Source organism: Pseudophryne corroboree, chromosome 1 (assembly GCF_028390025.1).
Source record: "Pseudophryne corroboree isolate aPseCor3 chromosome 1, aPseCor3.hap2, whole genome shotgun sequence".
Lineage (NCBI taxonomy): Eukaryota > Metazoa > Chordata > Amphibia > Anura > Myobatrachidae > Pseudophryne > Pseudophryne corroboree.
The window spans coordinates 246,678,697-246,695,387 of record NC_086444.1 but is presented as its reverse complement, the minus strand read 5'-3'; the positions used below and the strand labels follow the sequence as shown (position 1 = coordinate 246,695,387).

The window sequence follows — 16,691 nt, the reverse complement described above, 5'->3', positions numbered from 1 at the left end:
ATCATTGTACACAGCTGCTGGGGTGGCCCAGAGACCCACTATTGCATGTGCGTGGATCACAAAAGCCATTGCTAAATGGTCAGGTAACCTAATTGAGGGGTTAGATTCCTTATCTAGGGGGGATGTTGTTTTACTCCTGCAGCATATACAGGACTCTGCAAACTTTAGGGTGGAAGCAGTGGCGGTTCTTGCCACGGGCAAGCAGTACTTTTGCCCGGGGCGCCGCCTTCCGGAGGGCGCCGGCGCCATCCGGAGGGCGCCGCACCAGGGCAAGATCTGCCACTGTGCCCCCCGCAGTGCCCTGCTGTGCCCCCCGCTTTGAAGGGAACCAGACGCGTAGCGTCTAGTTTCCCTTCATTGAGAGGACCTTAGTTGTGCGGTGCGCGATGACGTCATCGCGCACCGCACAGCAAAGGTCCTCTCCATGAAGGGAAACTAGACGCTACGGTCTAGTTTCCCTTCGTGTAGAGGACCTTTGCTGTGCGATGCGCGATGACGTCATCGCGCACCGCACAGCATTGTGGCACAGACACTAGGGGTCATAATTGACCTCTAGTGTCTATGCTGTTCTATGGGAGAGACGTAATAACGTCTCTCCCATAGATCAAAGAGAGGAGAGGAGAAGAGCGGCGCCGCCGGCGGAGGGGGTCTGGATCAGGAACGGGGATGGTAAGTATACTTTTTATTTATTTTTATTTTTTTCTTTCAGCGTCGTGACCACGCCCCCAATTGAAGCCACGCCCCCATATTTTGCCCGGGGCGCAAAAAGTCTTAGAACCGGCCCTGGGTGGAAGCCATAAAAGAGATTGGTTTGCTTAATTCACGCAACACCGCTATGGCTGTGTCAGCACACAGGGGCTTGTGGCTACGCCAGTGGACTGCTGATGCAGACTCCAGGAAAGGCGTGGAAGGCTTACCATTCACAGGAGAGGCCTTGTTTGGAGACGAACTAGAGAAATGGATCTCCAAAGCTACTGCAGGTAAGTCTACGTATCTTCCTTCCACAGCTCCCACAGCCAGAAAAGCTTATTCAGCTTCAACTTTACAGTCCTTTCGGACAGCCAAGTCTAAGGGAAAAACCAAGGGGTGCTTCTACGGCCTCCAGAAGCGCAAGAGGTAAACCACGCAAACCAGCAACTGCAGATGCTCAGGAACAGAGCTCAGGCTCTGCTTCCTCAAAGCCTTCAGCATCACGGACCGTGAGGCCTGGAGAACTGTCAGGTGGGAGCTCGACTAAAACTCTTTAGTCACATCTGGTCAAGTTCGTGCCGGGATCCCTGGGTAATAGATCTTATTTCCCAGGTCTACAGACTGGAGTTCCAAGAGCTCCCACCTCACAGATTCTTTGAATCAGACTTACCAGCTTCACAAGAGGCAAGTATAACTTTACAGCAGGCCATCAAAAAAGTAGTACAGACTCAAGTCATTATTTCAGTTCCACCTCATCTACAAAACATGTGGTACTATTCCAACTTGTTTGTAGTACCGAAACCGGACTGTTCTGTAAGGCCGATTCTGAACCTCAAGTCCTTGAACCCGTTCTTAAGAGTGTTCAAGTTCAAGATGGAGTCTCTGAGAGTGGTGATCTCAGGTCTGGAGGAAGGGGAATTCCTAGTGTCCCTGGATATTAAGGATGCGTACCTTCACATTCCAATCTGTCCGCCTCGTGAGGCTTATCTACGGTTTGCACGGCAGGATTGTCACTACCAGTTCCAGGCCCTGCCATTTGGGCTCTCTATGGCACCAAGGGTGTTCACCAAAGTGATGGCAGAGATGATGTTTCTACTCCGCAAGCAGGGAGTGAACATAATTCCGTACCTGGACGATCATCTGATAAAGGCGCCGTCCAGGGAGAGGTTGCTGGACAGCATTGGCCTCTCAGACAAACTTCTCCAGGATCACAGGTGGATTCTGAACCTTCCGAAATCTCACCTAGAGCCAACACGGAGGCTCCCATTCCTGGGAATGATACTGGACATGGAGTCGCAGAAAGTGTTCCTTCCGTTAGAAAAGGCATTGGTAATCCAGTCGATGGTTCGGTATGTCCTGACGCCAACTCTGATATCGGTGCATCTATGCATTCGCCTTCTGGGGAAAATGGTGGTCTCTTACGAGGTGCTTCAACATGGAAGGTTTCACGCAAGACCCTTCCAGCTCGATCTGTTGGACAAATGGTCCAGATCGCACGTTCACATGCACCAGAAGATTTGTCTGTCGCCAAAAGCCAGGATCTCCCTCCTGTCGTGCCTACAGATCTCTCATCTCATCGAGGGTCGGAGGTTCGGAATTCACGACTAGATCATGTTAACCACGGACGCAAGCATCCGAGGTTGTGGGGCAGTCACCCAGGGGGTGCAGTTTCAAGGAAGATGGTCCAGTCAGAAAGTCATCATTCCTATCAACATTCTGGAACTCAGGGCCATATACAACGCCCTTCTGCAGGCCTCTTATCTTCTTCAGGATCGGGCCATTTATGTCCAGTCGGACAATGTGACGGCAGTGACGTACATAAACCGACAGGGCGGAACAAAAAGCAGAGCAGCAATGTCAGAGGTTTCAAGAATTCTTCTCTGTGCAGAAAAAAATGCTGTGGCGTTGTCAGTGGTCTTCATTCCGGGAGTAGACAACTGGGAAGCAGACTTCCTCAGCAGACGTGACCTGCACCCGGGGGAGTGGGGACTTCACCCAGAGGTGTTCAGGTGCTTGACACGTCGGTGGGGGTATCCACAAATCGACATGATGGCCTCTCGTCTCAACAAGAAGCTCAAGCGGTATTGTTCCAGGTCGAGAGACCCAGAGGCAGTGGCGTTAGATGCTCTGACAAGTCCATGGGTCTATCAGATGGTGTACGTGTTTCATCCACTTCCTCTGATCCCAAGAATTCTCAAAAGAATAAAAAGGGAAAAGGTTCAAGCAATACTCATTGCTCCTGACTGGCCAAGAAGGGCCTGGTATGCGGACCTTCTGGAGATGCTCCTCGAGGATCCGTGGCCTCTACCTCTTCGCGAGGGTCTTCTGCAATAGGGCCCATTCATCTATCAGGACTTACCGTGGCAACGTTTGACGGCATGGAAGTTGAACGACTGATTCTAGCCAGAAAACAATTGGCTTCTCTCCCTGAGGTCCAGATGTTTTTGAAAGGTGTTCTGCACATACAACCTCCCTTTGTGCTTCCCACGGCACCTTGGGATTTCAATTTGGTGCTGCAGTTCCTCCAATCGGACTGGTTTGAACCATTACAGGAGCTGGACTTAAAATATCTTACGTGGAAGACCGTCACACTGTTGGCCTTGGCTTCAGCAAGACGTGTGTCGGAGCTGGGGCTTTGTCTCACAAAAGCCCCTATTTAATTTTCCATGAGGACAGAGCTGAACTCAGAACTCGTCAGCAATTTCTTCCGAAAGTGGTGTCTGCGTTTCACATCAACCAACCTATTGTGGTTCCAGTTATCACCGACACTTCCACTACTTCAAAGTCTTTGGATGTTGTGAGGGCTTTGAAGGTATATGTAAAGAGGACAGCTAGTCACAGGAAATCTGACTCGCTGTTCGTTCTATATGATCCCAATAAAATTGTGTGTCCTGCTCCAAAGCAGACAATTGCACGTTGGCTGGATCAGGCTCACTATCCATCATGCTTTTTCCACGGCAGGCTTGCCGGTTCCAAAATCTGTACAGGCCCACTCTACTATGTCGGTGGGTTCTTCCTGGGCGGCTGCCCGGGTGTCTCGGCTTTACAGCTCTGCCGAGCGGCTACTTGGTCAGGTTCGAACACGTTTGCTAAGTTCTACAAGTTCGATACTTTGGCCTCTGAGGACATTCAGTTTGGTCAATCAGTTCTGCAGGAATCTCAGCACTATCCCACCCGGTTTGGGAGCTTTGGTACATCCCCATGATACTAAATGGAGCCCCAGTATCCCCTAGGACGTAAGAGAAAATAGGATTTTAATTACCTACCGATAAATCCTTTTCTTGTAGTCCGTAGAGGATACTGGGCACTCACACGGTGCTTCGTTCTTCCTGCACTGTTACTTGGTTAAGTATTGTTGATCCAGCTGTTACTGTTCCTGTTTAAAGTTGGGTTAGCATAGCTTTCCTCTGTTTTGTGTGTGCTGTTCGGAATCTCACCTCTTACCATATCTATCCTTCTCTCAAAGTATTTCCGTCTCCTCAGGAACAGTTTCCTAGACTGACTCTGGTAGGAGGGGCATAGACGGTGGAGCCAGCCCACACTATCAAATTCTTAAAGTGCCCATGGCTCCTAGTTGACCCGTCTATACCCCCATGATACTAAATGGAATCCCTGTATCCTCTACGGCAGGCTTTCCCAACCACGGTCCTCAAGGCACACCAACAGTGCAGGTTTTAGTGATATCCAGGCTGCAGCACAGATGGTTAAATCAAAATAACTGAGCTACTAATTAAGTCACCTGTGCTGAAGCCTGGATATCACTAAAACATGCACTGTTAGTGTGCCTTGAGGACCGTTGTTGGGAAAGCCTGCTCTACGGACTACGAGAAAAGGATTTACCGGTAGGTAATTAAAATCCTATTTTCATATTGGTTTAATTTGAATTTGTGGTTCCAAGACACATTAATTAGTCACTGATTTATTTTGATGATTGTACTTGTTATTATCCAGTAATACACTAATTATGAGAACTGTTGAGTGTTGTGATTACTGTAGCAAAAATGTTAAACAGTGTAACAGGGATGGATACATCTTGTATTTAGCCAACACATTTCTGCTGTGAGAAGTGCTATAATATGAATAACAGTCACTGTTTGATCTCTTGTAAATCTTTGTCTCTGAAGTGTAAACTGTGTTCATGTTAATGCTATGTTTCAGCAAAGAAGGCAATTCCAGTGTGCCATTTTAGCAAATAGCATTGCTTACAGCTAATCTCGCAGAAGATTATGGGTTTTGAAGATGTTCTGTGAACTGATCACTGCCTTTATCCTATAGTCAGCTTTTTAGATATTATACTCCTTGCTGAATTTAAGCTTCAGAACTAGTCTGCTGGTTTATAGTCTGGCTTCTGTGTAGTGCTCATTAAGATGAAACCAACTGCATCTAAATAAAAAACGCCAGTTTGTTTCCGCCGACTGTGCTGTACCACTAGAGACATGTGCTGGCTACAGTACAGTGACACTGCTTTGAATTGTCTTATTTATGACTATACAGTACTTGCTATGGGTATGCTTAATATCTCTGTATTAGTCTACTTGCATTTTCATTACATTTTATGCAGCATATAAAAATGGTGTCTTGATTTGCAAATCTCTATCATACCAACTGGTGAACTGGTTGTTGCTGTTTTCTGTATAATTTTGTATACATTTTACAGTGGTTTCATCTCTATGCAATGTACAATTATTATTTTTTATTGTAAAATTTCACATCACTGAAAATGTAAATTACCTGAATATGCAACCACACCCTATGAGCTCTTTTATGTGCTATTTATTTTTGACTGTATGTGGGGAATTCAATTGTTTCTAAAATGGGTGCAGCTCCCATAGTTCTATTCAGCTGTTTGTGCCACTGGTCGCCAGGGCCAGATGAACAATCCGGATGAACAATGGTGCTGATGGAGCTGCAGCTCCAGGCCCACTCTCCGAAATAAGCCCACAACTTCTGCAGTTCTCTCTGCTGCTGTAGATGAGAAACAAATGTTACCATCTAATGCTGAAAGGTGACCAAGGGGTCTATTTACTAAGCCTTGGCTGGAGATAAAGTAGGCGGAGATGAAGTCCCAGCCAATCAGCTCCTAACTACCATGCCACAGGCTGGCTTTGAAAAATTACAGTTAGGAGTTGACTGGCTGGTACTTTATCTCCATGCACTTTTTCTCCATCCAAGGCTTAGTAAATAGACCCCCAACTCTCATATCAATAAGTCTTTATTGCAAGCCTATTGGACTATGGGCCTGTCTATGCCTGGCAAACAGTTGTCATGAGATTTGTGCCACATATTGATTATTTATTATGTCCTACAGCTTCCTTTATATGTCATCATCAGCCTTGTTTAAGCACTCATCAGGCAAGGAAATGAAACTAAGAAACTCGGCCAGGAGTATGGATAGCTTACTACAGTACATGGGCAACCTGTTTTTCTGTGCTGTTTGCTGAACATGTTGAACATACTAAAAACTCAGGTCTCTATGCAATTATTAAAAAATATATAAACTGAAAAGTATTAGGCAGTGGTGGAACTGGTGGCTGTGCAGCCGATGCATTGCATTGGGGCCCACCGCTGTGATGGGATTCTCAGCCACTGATGCCAGGGCAGTTAGGAAAAGAAACTACACTAGAGTACAGTAGTACAAGTGGCAAGTGCTGGCCAGCTTCTCTTTCTCTTCTCTCTCTCCTCTTCCCTCCCCCCTACTCTCTCTCCCTCCCTTTCTCCCCCTCTCTCCCTCGCTCTCACTCTCTTCCTCTCACTCTACCTCTGTCTTCCTCTCTCCCTCCCCCCTACATCTTTCTCTCCATCTCCCCCTCTCTTTACTCTCTGTCTAGCCTCTCTCTCCCTCCCTTTGTCTCTCTCTCACTCCCTGCCATTGTGTATCATTGCTTCTTTCCTTAGCTCTCATGTTACAGCCACTGTTTTTTCTCTGCCTGTCTCCCCTCTGATACTTTCCCTTCATGTCCCAGTGAACCTTTCCAACCCAGTTTACCCCCTTTACTCCCTCCTAGAGAGACTTCTCATACCCTCTGCCTCTCCTCTTTACCTTCTCCCTGATTTTTTTAATCAGGCTGTGACTGCCAACAATTACAATGTCCATGTAGACATGTTTACAGTTCAACCATGTTGAAATTCTGAATGTCGACATAATGACTGGATTAGGTCCATAAGAGTGGCAAATAGGAAGAGAAATTACATTATGTCTTATTTGTGATGTCTGACACTGGAATTTGTGTTGGAGTAGTAGGAGATATACTGTAGTCACTGTAATAAAGTATGTAGAATATATAAGGTCTGCTCAGATACAGTTCATGAATCTATGAACCTATAGTACTGGGGCGGGAGTCAGTATTGGCCCAGACACATTTCATAGGAGAGTCCTTTTTAAATCTACTCTGATCCCAGAGTTTATAGAAATTTTACCAGTGGGATCATGTTTAATAATTAAGGAAACCCTATAGAGATTACTTGTGTATTAGCAGCCTTTTTCCCTATAGATTGTAAGCTTGCAAGCATGGCCTTCCTACCTCTGACTGCTTGTTATTACCAAGTTTTGTTCTATTACTGTTTCCAACTGTAATGCCCAACAGAATTTCCTGTGCTATATAAGGAGCTGATAAGAAAAAATATCAAGGAGGTCATGGCTGCCTCTAGATTGAGGCCTCTTACTGAAAGTATTTTTGTGAATTTTCTCTCGGAGGGAAGGGGGACGCTACCACTTTAGATACTACTATTAGTTGACCAGATATTGATACTGTTTGAAAAATGTGTAACCACTTGGGGATAATGCTAATTTTGGCTAATCTGATCCTTGCCCAACCATAAAATCAATAAGCTATTCTATAATCAGCCAGGAATTTGGTTAAGAGTGTGGGGGTAATATTACTTAGTATAGTTACATAGTTAGTGAGGTTTAAAAGAGGCAAAATGCCCATCGGTTTCAACCTGTATCCATATTAAGAAGTGCATATTATAATGCACCAGCCAAAATAATGGTTTCATACCTATTGACAACTATATTTCGTATCACACCCATATACATAATATTATATTAAATGCTATAACCTTGTATATCTTTTTCAGCTAGAAAACTGTCCAATCCGTTTTTAAATGCATTTAAAGAGTCTGACATTATTATCTTTTCTGGCAGGGAGTTCCAAATCCTTATTGCCCTTACGGTGAAGAACCCTTTCCTACATTGTGTACGGAATTTTCTCTCCTCTATCCTCAGTGAGTGCCCACGTGTCCTATACAGAGATTTATTAATAAACAAATCCACTGCTAACTCTTTGTATTGACCCTTTACATATTTGAAGATATTAATAATGTCTCCTCTTTTCAAGGGAATACAAATTTAACCTAGTAAGCCTTACCTCATACTCCAGTGTCTCTAACCCTTTGATCAATTTAGTACTGTAGCTCACCTTTGAACTCTTTCGAGCTCCCCTATACCTTTTTTATAATATGGTGCCATACGCGCACGCAGGGGGGGTTTCCGAGTACCTAGAAACCCCCCCTGGCCGCCGATCCATCAGTGCTGCTGTCCGTTTTTTTTAGCATTTATTTGTAATTAGCAGCAGCAGCAGCTCCTTCCTCCTTACACTGTCCGAGTGACAGTGAGAACCTGGCTGCTGCTGCTGGCTGCCTGTAGGGGGAGCTGCAGCGGAAGCGCACGGGACAGCTCCTCTCTCTGCTGTCTTCGGCTCCCACTGTGTGTGACTCTGCAGAAGCAAGGTGTGTGTCTCACATTCTGTATGTGTGTGGGATCATGGATGGAGGGGTAGTTTATAATAAATTGTACTGCAGCAGTTTGTGAGTAGCCATGTATGTGTATAAGGTGCGGGGGTGAGGAGGGGGGTGTTGTGTTTACTGTTAATGGGTGTGACTGTGTACATGGCTATGTACATGGATACTATGTGAGTAACTAAGTATGTATGTATGTATGCTGTGTGCATGTATAGTGTGTGTGTGTGTGTGTGTGTGTGTGTGTATGCTGTGTGCATTTATTCTGTGTGTGTTTTTATGTATGCTGTGTGCATGCCTGTGTAGTGTGTGTGTATGTATGCATCTATTTTGTGTATGTAAGGATGCCTGTGTGCATGTATACTATGTATGTATGTATGTATGTATGTATGCATGCTGTGAGTATGTATGCATGCATGTGTACTGTGTATGCTGTGTGCATGTATACTGTGTGTGTATGTATGCTGTGTGCATGTATAGTGTGTGTGTGTACGTATGTATCCTGTGTGCATGTATACTGTGTATATGTATGCTACTGTACAGTATGTGTGTGTGTATGTACAGTATGCCTATGTACAGATGTGCGGTATGTAATATATATATATATATATATATATATATATATATATTGTACACAGGTCGAGCAGTGTGCTGGCTACTCAATTACACACACACGTACGGAAACCCCCCTGTGAAAATCCTGCGTTTGCCACTGGGTGCCCAAAATTGAACACAATGTGGACGTACCAATTATTTATACAGAGGCAGGATTACATCCTCGTCCCTTGACTCAATACCCCGTTTTATGCATGCAAGGACTTTACTTGCCTTTTCTCTGACGTCCTAGTGGATGCTGTGGACTCCGTAAGGACCATGGGGAATAGACGGGCTCCGCAGGAGACTGGGCACTCTATAAGAAAGATTTGTTACTATCTGGTGTGCACTGGCTCCTCCCTCTATGCCCCTCCTCCAGACCTCAGTTAGATTTCTGTGCCCGGCCGAGCTGGATGCACACTAGGGGCTCTCCTGAGCTCCTAGAAAGAAAGTATATGTTAGGTTTTTTATTTTACAGTGAGATCTGCTGGCAACAGGCTCACTGCAACGAGGGACTAAGGGGAGAAGAAGCGAACCTACCTGCTTGCAGCTAGCTTGGGCTTCTTAGGCTACTGGACACCATTAGCTCCAGAGGGATCGACCGCAGGACCCGTCCTTGGTGTTCGTTCCCGGAGCCGCGCCGCCGTCCCCCTTACAGAGCCAGAAGCATGAAGATGGTCCGGAAAATCGGCGGCAGAAGACTTCAGTCTTCACCAAGGTAGCGCACAGCACTGCAGCTGTGCGCCATTGCTCCTCATATACACTTCACACTCCGGTCACTGAGGGTGCAGGGCGCTGGGGGGGGGCGCCCTGAGCAGCAATAAAAACACCTTGGCTGGCAAAATAACCACAATATATAGCCCCAGAGGCTATATATGTGGTAATTACCCCTGCCAGAATCCATAAAAAAGCGGGAGAAAAGTCAGCCGAAAAAGGGGCGGAGCCATCTCCCTCAGCACACTGGCGCCATTTCTCCCTCACAGTTCCGCTGGAAGGAAGCTCCCTGACTCTCCCCTGCAGTCTACACTACAGAAAGGGTAAAAAAGAGAGGGGGGGCACTAAATTTAGGCGCAGTATAACTTATAGCAGCTATAAGGGGACATAATTCAGTTAGTCCCTGTATTATATAGCGCTCTGGTGTGTGCTGGCATACTCTCTCTCTGTCTCCCCAAAGGGCTTTTGTGGGGTCCTGTCTCTTTTAAGAGCATTCCCTGTGTGTGTGCGGTGTGTCGGTACGGCTGTGTCGACATGTTTGATGAGGAGGCTTATGTGGAGGCGGAGCAGATGCCTATAAATGTGATGTCACCCCCTGCGGGGCAGACACCGGAGTGGATGGACTTATGGAAGGAATTACGTGCAAGTGTCAACTCCTTACATAAAAAATTTGACGACATGCCAAATGCGGGACAGCCGGCTTCTCAGCTCGTGCCTGCCCAGACAATTCAAAGGCCATCAGGGGCTCTGAAACGCCCACTACCTCAGATGGCAGACACAGATGTCGACACGGATACTGATACCAGTGTCGACGACGATGAGTCAAATTTAATGTCCACTAGGGCCATTCGTTGCATGATTGAGGCAATGAAAGAGGTATTACACATTTCTGATATAAACTCAGGTACCTCAAAAAAGGGTATTATGTTTGGGGAGAAAAAACTACCAATAGTTTTTCCCCCATCTGAAGAATTAAATGAAGTGTGTGAAGAAGCGTGGGCTTTCCCCGATAAAAAATTGGTGATTTCAAAAAAATTACTAATGGCGTTCCCTTTCTCGCCAGAGGATAGGTCACGTTGGGAAACTCCCCCTAGGGTGGATAAAGCGCTCACACGTTTGTCAAAAAAGGTGGCACTACCGTCTCCGGATACGGCCGCCCTGAAGGAACCTGCTGATAGAAAGCAGGAGGCTATCCTAAAGTCTATATATACACACACTGGTGTTATACTGAGACCAGCTATTGCTTCAGCGTGGATGTGCAGTGCTGCTGCTGCTTGGTCCGATTCCCTGTCGGAAAATATTGACACCCTAGACAGGGACACTATATTGCTAACCGTAGAGCATATAAAAGACTCAGTCTTATACATGAGAGATGCACAGAGGGAGATCTGCCGGCTGGCATCTAGAATAAGTGCATTGTCCATTTCTGCTAGGAGAGGCTTATGGACTCGGCAGTGGACAGGGGATGCAGATTCGAAAAGGCACATGGAAGTTTTGCCTTATAAGGGTGAGGAGTTATTCGGGGATGGTCTCTCAGACCTTGTTTCCACAGCAACAGCTGGGAAGTCAGCATTTTTGCCCCATGTCCCCTCACAGCCTAAGAAAGCGCCGTATTATCAGGTACAGTCCTTTCGACCCCAGAAAAACAGGCGGGGAAAAGGCGGGTCCTTTCTGTCTAGAGGCAGAGGAAGGGGAAAAAAGCTGCAACACACAGCAGGTTCCCAGGAACAAAAGTCCTCCCCCGCTTCTTCCAAATCCGCCGCATGACGGTGGGGCTCCACAGGCGGAGCCAGGTACGGTGGGGGGCCGCCTCAAAAATTTCAGCGATCAGTGGGTTCGCTCACGGGTGGATCCCTGGATCCTTCAAGTAGTATCTCAGGGGTACAAGCTGGAATTCGAGGCGTCTCCCCCCCCGCCGTTTCCTCAAATCGGCCTTACCGACAACTCCCTCGGGCAGGGAGGCTGTGCTAGAGGCAATTCATAAGCTGTATTCCCAGCAGGTGATAGTCAAGGTACCCCTACTTCAACAAGGACGGGGTTACTATTCCACACTGTTTGTAGTACCGAAACCGGACGGTTCGGTGAAACCCATTTGAAATTTGAAATCCTTGAACACATACATAAAAAGATTCAAGTTCAAGATGGAATCGCTCAGGGCGGTTATTGCAAGCCTGGACGAGGGGGATTACTTGGTATCCCTGGACATCAAGGATGCTTACCTGCATGTCCCCATTTACCTTCCTCACCAGGAGTACCTCAGATTTGTGGTACAGGATTGCCATTACCAATTCCAGACACTACCGTTTGGACTGTCCACGGCACCGAGGGTGTTTACCAAGGTAATGGCAGAAATGATGATACTCCTTCGAAAAAAGGGAGTTTTAATTATCCCGTACTTGGACGATCTCCTAATAAAGGCGAGGTCCATGGAGCAGTTGCTGGTCGGAGTAGCACTATCTCGGGAAGTGCTACAACAGCATGGCTGGATTCTAAACATTCCAAAGTCACAACTGGTTCCTTCCACACGCTTACTGTTCCTGGGGATGATTCTGGACACAGAACAGAAAAAAGTGTTTCTCCCGCAGGAGAAAGCCAAGGAGCTGTCATCTCTAGTCAGAGACCTCCTGAAACCAAAACGGGTATCGGTGCATCACTGCACACGAGTCCTGGGAAAAATGTTGGCTTCATACGAAGCAATTCCATTCGGCAGGTTCCATGCAAGGACCTTCCAGTGGGACCTCTTGGACAAGTGGTCGGGATCGCATCTTCAGATGCATCGACTGATAACCCTGTCTCCAAGGACCAGGGTGTCTCTACTGTGGTGGCTGCAGAGTGCTCATCTTCTAGAGGGCCGCAGATTCGGCATACAGGACTGGGTCCTGGTGACCACGGATGCCAGCCTTCGAGGCTGGGGGGCAGTCACACAGGGAAGAAATTTCCAGGGCCTTTGGTCAAGTCAGGAGTCGTCCCTACACATAAATATTCTGGAACTGAGGGCCATTTACAATGCCCTAAGTCAGGCAAGGCCCCTGCTTCAAAACCAGCCGGTTCTGATCCAGTCAGACAACATCACGGCAGTCGCCCATGTAAACCGACAGGGCGGCACAAGAAGCAGGATGGCGATGGCAGAAGCCACAAGGATTCTCCGATGGGCGGAAAATCACGTACTAGCACTGTCAGCAGTGTTCATTCCGGGAGTGGACAACTGGGAAGCAGACTTCCTCAGCAGACACGACCTTCACCCGGGAAAGTGGGGACTTCATCCAGAAGTCTTCCTACTGTTGGTAAACCGTTGGGAAAGGCCACAGGTGGACATGATGGCGTCCCGCCTCAACAAAAAGCTAAAGAGATATTGCGCCAGGTCAAGGGACCCTCAGTCGATAGCTGTGGACGCTCTCTAGTGACACCGTGGGTGTACCAGTCGGTTTATGTGTTCCCTCCTCTGCCTCTCATACCAAAGGTACTGAGAATAATAAGAAGGCGAGGAGTAAGAACGATACTCGTGGTTCCGGATTGGCCAAGAAGAGCTTGGTACCCAGAACTTCAAGAAATGATATCAGAGGACCCATGGCCTCTACCGCTCAGACAGGATCTGCTACAGCAGGGGCCCTGTCTGTTCCAAGACTTACCGCGGCTGCGTTTGACGGCATGGCGGTTGAATTCCGGATCCTAAAGGAAAAGGGCATTCCAGGGGAAGTCATTCCTACGCTGATAAAAGCCAGGAAAGAAGTAACCGCAAACCATTATCACCGTATTTGGCGAAAATATGTTGCGTGGTGTGAGGCCAGGAAGGCCCCTACAGAGGAATTTCAGCTGGGTCGTTTTCTGCACTTCCTACAGTCGGGAGTGACTATGGGCCTAAAATTGGGTTCCATTAAGGTCCAGATTTCGGCTCTGTCGATTTTCTTCCAGAAAGAACTGGCTTCACTGCCTGAAGTTCAGACTTTTGTAAAGGGAGTGCTTCATATTCAGCCCCCTTTTGTGCCTCCTGTGGCACCTTGGGATCTCAATGTGGTGTTGAGTTTCCTGAAATCACATTGGTTTGAGCCACTTAAAACTGTGGATTTGAAATATCTCACGTGGAAAGTGGTCATGTTATTGGCCTTGGCTTCTGCCAGGCGGGTGTCAGAATTGGCGGCTTTGTCATGTAAAAGCCCTTATCTGATTTTCCATATGGATAGGGCAGAATTGAGGACTCGTCCCCAGTTTCTCCCTAAGGTGGTATCAGCTTTTCACTTGAACCAACTTATTGTAGTGCCTGCGGCTACTAGGGACTTGGAAGATTCCAAGTTACTAGATGTAGTCAGGGCCTTGAAAATTTATGTTTCCAGGACGGCGGGAGTCAGGAAGACTGACTCGCTTTTTATCCTGTATGCACCCAACAAAATAGGTGCGCCTGCTTCTAAGCAGACTATTGCTCGCTGGATTTGTAGCACAATTCAGCTGGCGCATTCTGCGGCTGGATTGCCGCATCCTAAATCAGTAAAAGCCCATTCCACAAGGAAGGTGGGCTCATCTTGGGCGGCTGCCCGAGGGGTCTCGGCTTTACAACTTTGCCGAGCTGCTACTTGGTCAGGGGCAAACACGTTTGCAAAATTCTACAAATTTGATACCCTGGCTGAGGAGGACCTTGAGTTCTCTCATTCGGTGCTGCAGAGTCATCCGCACTCTCCCGCCCGTTTGGGAGCTTTGGTATAATCCCCATGGTCCTTACGGAGTCCCCAGCATCCACTAGGACGTCAGAGAAAATAAGAATTTACTCACCGGTAATTCTATTTCTTGTAGTCCGTAGTGGATGCTGGGCGCCCATCCCAAGTGCGGATTGTCTGCAATACTTGTATGTAGTTATTGCCTAACTAAAGGGTTATTGTTGAGCCATCTGTTGAGAGGCTCAGTTATATTTCATACTGTTAACTGGGTATAGTATCACGAGTTATACGGTGTGATTGGTGTGGCTGGTATGAGTCTTACCCGGGATTCAAAATCCTTCCTTATTGTGTCAGCTCTTCCGGGCACAGTATCCTAACTGAGGTCTGGAGGAGGGGCATAGAGGGAGGAGCCAGTGCACACCAGATAGTACCAAATCTTTCTTATAGAGTGCCCAGTCTCCTGCGGAGCCCGTCTATTCCCCATGGTCCATACAGAGTCCCCAGCATCCACTACGGACTACGAGAAATAGAATTACCGGTGAGTAAATTCTTTATTATTTGCTGCATTTTGACATTGTGTACTATTAATAAGCCTATTATCTATGAGCACTCCATTAAGAGTTTAGGATGCAAGTTTGTTTCTAATCCCAAAGTGCTTAGCTTTGCATTTTTTCAATATTGAATCTCATTCCCCATTTAGACGCCCAAGTTTCAAGTTTATGTAAGTCATTCTGTAGAGACTTCACATCGATTTCTGAATTAATTACCTTACACAGTTTAGTATCATCTGCAAAGATTGACACTGTGCTTCCTAGGCCTATTCCTAGATCATTAATAAATATATTGAACAGTAGCGGGCCAATTACGGACCCTTGTGGTATTCCGCTGACTACTGGTGCCAAGCTGGAGAACATCCCGTTAACCACTACTCGTTGTACCCTGTTATCCAGCCAATTTCCTATCCATGTACAAATAGTATTTTCTAGTCCAAGTTCCCTTAATTTGATGATCCTCCTGTGAGGCACTGTATCGAAGGCTTTTGCAAAATCTAAAAAGACCACATCCACTGCTTTACCCTGGTCGAGATTATCGCTCACTTCCTCATAGAAGCTAATTAAGTTAGTTTGACACGATCTGTCCTTCACAAACCCATGCTGACTATTGCTAATACAATTCCGCAGATAATCCTCTATGCTATTCCTCAAAATTCCTTCCAATATTTTACCCACTATAGAGGTTATACTAACTGGCCGATAGTTCCCAGGATGATTTTTAGATCCCTTTTTAAGTAATGGCACTACCTCAGCTATACGCCAATCCTTCGGTACCATACTTGATCTAATTGAACAATAGAAAATCAAGTATAAGGGTTTTGATAGCTGAGCCCTAAGCTCCATAATAACCCTCGAGTGAAAGCCATCTGGGCCTGGTGATTTATTAATCTTTATGTTGCTTAGTCTCTCCAGAACTAATTCCTCACTTAAACAATTATCTAGCCACGAATCATTATCGTCACTGTCGTTATGCACTACTGTCACCGTCTGATTCTCCCTGGTGAATACTGATGAAAAAAAATTGTTCAGCATATACGCTTTTATTTTGTCATCATTTATCAAGGCTCCCAGTTCATCTTTTAATGGACCTACATTCTCCTTTTTTAACCTTTTACTGTTTATGTATTTATAAAACATTTTAGGATTACTCTCTATAGCTATTTGCTTTTCGTTTAAAATTTTAGCTGCTCTAATTACCTTTTTTGCTTCTTTTATTGCATTCCTTGTAATACTGGAATACCTCCTCCCCTCCAATTGATTTAAATGCTTTGAAAGCACGCCTCTTATTAGCCATTTTTTTTGACCTCCTCATTAAGCCACATTGGTTTGTGTTTAGTACTCCTGCATTTATTGCCCACGGGAATGAATTTGTGAATATTGCTATCAAGCAACCCTTTTAAAGCATCTCACATTTCCGAAGTGTCTTTACCCTGAAACAAAACTTCCCAGTCAATGTTGTTTAGTGCTTGCCTCAGCATATTGAAGTTAGCTTTCTAAAGTTTAATGTTTTGGTTGATCCCTTATAGCTTTGTTTCTTGAAACTAATGTCGAATGAGATCATACAGTGGTCATTGTTTCCCAAGGTCTCCCCTACTGTAATGTTTAATATAATGTACACATTATTGGCAATAACTAGGTCCAGAATATTATTACATCTGGTTGAGTTCTCAACTAATTGAGACAAGTACTGATCCTTTAACGTGTTTAGAAACCTCCTGCTCCTAGCTTTTACCCACGAATCGTTACTCCAATT

General features: G+C 46.1%; 1 protein-coding gene across 2 annotated transcripts in view; it reads left to right on the top strand.

Moving 5' to 3' along the window:
- DTWD2 (DTW domain containing 2) overlaps positions 1-16,691 on the top strand; it is a 686,623-nt gene that overhangs the window by 550,002 nt on the left and 119,930 nt on the right. The window lies entirely within an intron of this gene.